The 6,000-nt window shown below is 50.1% G+C and overlaps 1 protein-coding gene across 1 annotated transcript in view; it reads left to right on the top strand.

The window, feature by feature from the left end:
- The first annotated feature begins 2,354 nt into the window (after positions 1–2,354).
- Positions 2,355–6,000, top strand: part of RDX (radixin) — a 95,467-nt gene continuing 91,821 nt past the window's right edge. The window contains exon 1 of the mRNA XM_045038262.1: positions 2,355–2,491. The gene's annotated coding sequence lies outside the window, so the exon portion shown is untranslated. The remainder of the gene's footprint in view (positions 2,492–6,000) is intronic.

The following is a 6,000-nucleotide window of genomic DNA, read 5'->3' as shown; positions in this document are numbered from 1 at the left end:
AAAATTTTTCAAGGTGTTAGACACATTATATAAACATTTCAAGTTGTTACCCAAAATGTCACAGAGTATATATAGTTACTTTCAGGATATTTAGTTCCCATGTTTAATTCTTGCATCTTTTAATACTATTGTGATGTAGAGTTTATGAATAAAGGTTTTGCTCTATTCCAGATGATTTCATTCAGAAAGAATCCCAGATATGGGATTACGGGTACAAGAGGATGAACATTTTTATAGGTTGAATCACGGTGCCAAACTGCTTTCTAAACAGGCTGTTTAAGTTTACACTCCCACTCACAATGTCTGAGAGTACCCTTTTTATCTCACCAGCCTTGAATGTTATCTTTTACCTAAATATTTACTAATACTATAGCCAACTGAAATGTTACATTTTCTGGTCTGTTTGCTGTTGACAGAGTTTAGGATAAAATCACAGCTTTGGAGTCCAACATAACTAAGGTTTGGTCATTGCTCTGCCATTTCCTGGCTGTGTTACACTGAACAAATTACTTAACTCCTTTGAGTCTCTTCAGTCACTGATTAAAAAAAAAAAAGGGGGGGGGGCCGCCTGGGTGGCGCAGTCGGTTAAGCGTCCGACTTCAGCCAGGTCACGATCTCACGGTCCGTGAGTTCGAGCCCCGCGTCGGGCTCTGGGCTGATGGCTCAGAGCCTGGAGCCTGTTTCCGATTCTGTGTCTCCCTGTCTCTCTGCCCCTCCCCCGTTCATGCTCTGTCTCTCTCTGTCCCAAAAATAAATAAACGTTGAAAAAAAAAAAGTCAATGTTAATATTGACCCCAAACACAGGGTTGTTGTAATTATTAAAAGAGATGCTCATGTAAATGTGTGTTACCCCAGTGCCTGGCACATGACAGACAATAGCGTATTATCCGTTTTCCAGTGCAAAAGTGTGTTACATACTTTTTTTTGATTAGTGTACTATCCAGGAATTTACATAATACTTTGACTATCTTTATGCATGCAACTTGATGTGGGACGCTGAGCAATTACCTGGATAAACCTTGCACTCTAGGGATAAAGTCAGGGAGTCATCTTATAGTTAAGTAAAAGCACACACCTGGTTCCCATCCTCGAGGAATTTGCAATCTGAAGATCTTTGAGTTTAACTCTAGGGGCTTTTAATTGTTCAGAAAGGTCGCAGAGGGCAATGGAGGAAACTCACTGAAGCTGGGAGCTTAGCGAACTGAAGCGTGAGCTTAGTGAAAGTGATCTGGGGAGAGAGTTCCTGGAAAAAGCTACCGTCTCAGGGAAGGCAAATGCTAAGGCAGGAAGCATATGAATTATTTGTTCCATAAAAGTTAAGTACACTCTTGAGGTTTTATTATTTGAATGTAAAGTTTGTTCATAAAGGGTAAAACTATATAAAGATGGCATGCACGGCAAGCTGGACTGATCTGGCTTTGTGCACTACGGTTCAAGTATACTCAGAGCAAGTGTTACTCTTTGAATCCCAGCAGAAGACGGACAAGGATGGGAGCGTGGACACTGACCACAAGTCTGTCTAGTCCCAGCCACTAATGAAAGTGAGTGGCCTGGAGTCAGACTAGGACCACTTGTCCGACCATCTCTAATTCCAGGATGATTTAGGTTTGGCTGCTCTTCGGGGGCCCCACGTCCAACTTTTTTCTTCCGGACCGCCTCCTTCCCAGAAATGTCGGTGGTAGTAAACATCGTCGACATCCTTGCGTGGATAAAACTCTGCACTCGCGCCTGGGGCCATATCCATCGAGGTTTTGTTGGGAGTTATCCGAAATAGCACGTTTTTCGAGGTGGGCAAAAACTGCCAGAGCAATTTCAACGTTCTCGGTGGCACACATAAATCCCTCTAAGATAGGCCCCTTTCTATGTCCTGCTGGATTCTCCAGCTGAGCAGCCAAGTAACCCGCGCCCGACTCCGTCCTGGCTCCCCCCTCCGGGAAGAAGACTCCCTCCTCAGGAGGGCGATGGAAACGCCCTCGGCGAGTTTTCCGGCACCCGCGGGAGTTTCAAGTTTCCACTCCCGGGGGTGCGCGGAGCGGGTGGCGGCGGGCGCGCCGCGAGCTTCGGCTCAGTCCCGCCGGCAGGGGCTTCCCGCGGGCCTCCGCGGCCGACGTTGGCCCTGGCGCGTCCCCACCCCGCGCCGCGACCCCCGGCGACGCCGCGTGCGGCGGGCGGCGGCGAGCGCGGGGGGCGGGGCGCGGGCGGCCCTCACGGCGGCGGCGGCGGCGGCGGCGGCGTTGGCGCTCGGGCCGCGGCGCGAGGCCGGCCGGCCGGCAGGGGGAGGCGGGGGGCGCGGGGCAGCCCCGCCTTCCCCCCGAGGAGCCGCCGGGCGGCCATATTGCGGAGCTGTCTGCGGTGGTGGCGGCGCCTCTCGTCCCCGGCGGCCCAGCGCTCCCACCGCCGCCTTTCCCTCCCGGCCGCAGCCGCGACGCCCGGCGCCGCCGCGCAGCGCCCCGGCCACGCTCGGGGCGGGAAGGAGCCGCTCGCTCTCGGGGTAAGCCGCTGGCGCCCTCCCTTCCCCCCCCGCCCCCCCAGTCCCTGCTCCCGGGCGGCTCCGGAGACACTGAGGTGGCGAGAATTTGCGGGGGCCCGCGCTGCCCGGCGGCCGCTTCGCGAGAGCCTCGCGCGCCTCTGTGTCCGCGCCCCGCGGGCCGCGGCGCCGCCGAGCTCCCGGCCCGGCCCGCCAGGCCGCTCCCGGGGTCGGCGGCAGGCGCTGGGCGCGGCCCGAAGCCCGAGGCGGCCGCCGGGCGTTTCTGGTCGGCGCGGGCGCGCGGTCCGCCCCCGGGGTGGGCCCCGGACCCCCAGACCCCGGGCAGCGGCGGGTTCCCGCCGCCTGGGCGCGGCCCCGGCGCGGCCTGGCTCGTCCCTTCGGGGCGCCCAGAAAATACCGTGAGCCTGGGTGGAATTCCATGTTGCAGTGCGGGATGGGGGGGGAATTTATTAGAACTTCTCCCCCTCCTTTCTGCCCCTCCCCCCCCCACCGACCTCCAGTTTGAAAGTAAGGGTGTTGAATTACTAGAGAGAGTGCGTTGGCCCTGGCGGCAAAGGGATGTTGTGTCCTGTACGGGGTTCGGGGCGCCGCGCCGCCCCCGGCCCCGGCCCCCGCGAGGCCAGGCCCGCCGTCCCCGGCCGCCGCGCTCTGTCTACCTGCCGCCGCGGCCGCGGGCGGCCTCGGAGCCTCGCAAGTTTGTCCGGCCGCGGAGGCGGCAGCCCGGCTTGCGGTCTCGGCCCCGGTGCCCGCTTCCCGCTTCCCGTGAACGCGCCTCCGCCTGATTTCCGGGCGAAGTCTGAAAGAGGGGCTCTGCGTTACTGCGGCTTCGGTGAAGCGCATCCCTTCCTGTACAGAGAGGTCAGGATTCCTGCACCGTGCCCGCTACAGGGTTCTTTTCTTTTTTCCCCTAACGAGATTGAGTGAAGTCCCGTTTCATCAGAGATCAGTTTAAAAATACGGTTGAGGGTTTGTACCAGACTTTTTAATGAGTCCTGTGGCCCTACGGCTGGCATGGTGCAAATGTAAAAGGCTGAGATAATAAGGGTTTATTTGATGAAGGGGTACGGACATCGACATTGCAATCTATTGTTTACGGAGCGTACAGTTTTTAGAACACTAAATACTCTTTTATATGTCGGACGGAGCTCTGAATGAACAATTGCCCCGTTCATGTGGCAGGGTAAACAAATAATGGCTTAATCCATTTGCCAAAACAGCATTATTAGATTTGAGAGGAGATTAATATTCAGGGCTGCATTGTTTTGTGTGTGTGTGTGTGTGTGTGTGTGTGTGTGTGTGTGTGTTTTAATTTTCAGAATCCCATTGCTTTCACTAGTGTGCTTTATCTTTCAAACTAATATGACAAAAATGACAAAAGGTAGAACACCCCTTTTGAAGTTAGTAAAAAGGATCGTCACGGACTTTGGTTCTTTGCTTAATCACTTTTTTTATGTAGGGAGGAATTTAATAAACAGGTAACATTATTAAAGAATGAATACACATGTATTGGAAATTGTAGCTTTATTTAAATGAGGCAAAATTTGATTGTGGCGTTTAGGAATGTTAAATTCTTGCTCTTGCGGAATTTACGTTGTTTTGTTCACTTCTGTGTCCCTACGCATGGAAGAGAGTGGGTAGGAGAGACTCAGAAATATTTGTAGAATAAATGCAATTAATTTCAGTGTGGGTAGAGTATGTGGGGTCTGTCCTTTTAGACATTGTCATTACTTAAACTGATGATTATTTTTCCTTTGGTGGTAAGAAATGACAGACTTTGCTTTTCCGTCTCTTGGTGTCAGTAGTCTTGGGGAGGGGAGCAAGGGTTGTTTCTTGTTGATTGCTTCACCATTGCCAACAGCACAGTTGGATTTTATTACTCATTTATGTGTTTGGCAGGTTGTTGAAATGAAAGTCTTGGTACGTTTTTATTTTAACTTCTGTTGTCTTTTAATATTCTCTCCATATAGTTTCATAGAGTCTGAAATGTGGAACGATGGTGGGAATCTTTTCATCCATTTTTAACTTAATGCATTTTAACTCAGGCTGCTTAAAAAATGGCAGGTTTTAACCAATATTTCCCAAAGACTAAAGCCGAAAGAAATGTGTTCTGTGAGGATTGTGAAGACTGAGCTGTGCTGGTGGAGCATGCCTGGCAGGGTAGAGCCAGTATGAGTTTATGCTCCTCTCAATCTGGGAACTCAAGGAAGGAACCCTGTCTTGGATAGCTTGGGCCTCCAGCTGACCAAAGGCTAGTGGATACTTCTTAACTACCCTGATATTACCCTTTTGCTACTGAATTCAGCGGAACTGGGTTGGATTGCTCTGGACTCCACCCTTAGAAGGTTATTTTTAAGCCTCCTAGTGTTGTTACTGATGGCTAAAGTGCTTCTGGGACCTTCACTCAGTCCTGTGGCCAGTGCGTACTCACCTCTTGGGTGATGCAAGTGGCCAGTCTGACCCCGGTGAAGTCCTCAGTTTGTAGCCTCTTTCACAGAATCTTGTCTTTCCTATTCATTTATTTCTCAATATTATTTTCTATTAAACATATATTTTAAACTTTTATTTTTTAGAGGGCGTGAGTGTGAGTGAGTGGGGGAGGGGGCAGAGGGAGAGAGAGAATCTAAAGCAGGCTTCACACTCAGCTCCAAGCCCTTGACCATCATGACCTGAGCCAAAACCAGGAGTTGGACCCTCAACCGACTGAGCCACCCAGGCGCCCCTTAAACCATTTTTAAAGATGATGAAAGTAATACAGTTTATGACAAACTTAAAAAATTTACATCTTAAAAGATGTAAAAGTAAAGCTCCAAGTTCTCTTCACTTCCCAGAACTACCCAACGTCTTTCCTACTCCTGTGTTTCATAGGTATTGCTGTTAGCACTTCCTTCCTTGGATACAGAAAATGCCAAAACTTAGGCAAAGATAAACATAAAAATCCTTTATTTGTGATTTTAAAGTCTATAAAAATAAGGTTATTTTGTAACACATTGAAATGGTCTTTATTACTGTGTTGAAAAGATTAATGTTTCTCAGACGTTTAAAAAATTTTTTTTAATGTTTATTTTTGAGAGAGACAGAGTGTAAGCAGGGAAGGGGCAGAGAGAGAGAGAAACAGAATTTGGAACCGGCTCCAGGCCCTGAGCTGTCAGCACAGAGCCCCGGGACTGGAACTCAGGACCCATGAGATCATGAGCTAGGCTGAAGTTGGACGCTTAACCGACTGAGCCACCCTGGCGCCCCTAAAATTTTTTTAACGTTTATTTTTGAGAGAGAAGATTTGAAGCAGGCTCCGAGCTGAGAGTGGAGAGCGAAGTGTGCTTTTGTGCTTGTGCAAATTTTCTTGCTTAATGATTGAAGATGAAGTTCACTTTTTGTTTTCTCCCTATAGTATGGCATATAATAGTGAAAAATGGTGTCCTTTAAAAAATGTGTGTCTTTGGGGATACCTAGGTGGTGCAGTTGGATAGGCGTCCGACTCTTGACTTTAACTCAGATCATGGTCTCAAACTTGG

The sequence above is a fragment of the Felis catus genome, chromosome D1 (assembly GCF_018350175.1).
Source record: "Felis catus isolate Fca126 chromosome D1, F.catus_Fca126_mat1.0, whole genome shotgun sequence".
NCBI lineage: Eukaryota > Metazoa > Chordata > Mammalia > Carnivora > Felidae > Felis > Felis catus.
Note: the sequence above shows the minus strand (reverse complement) of the source record. Positions and strands in the feature narration are given on the sequence as shown.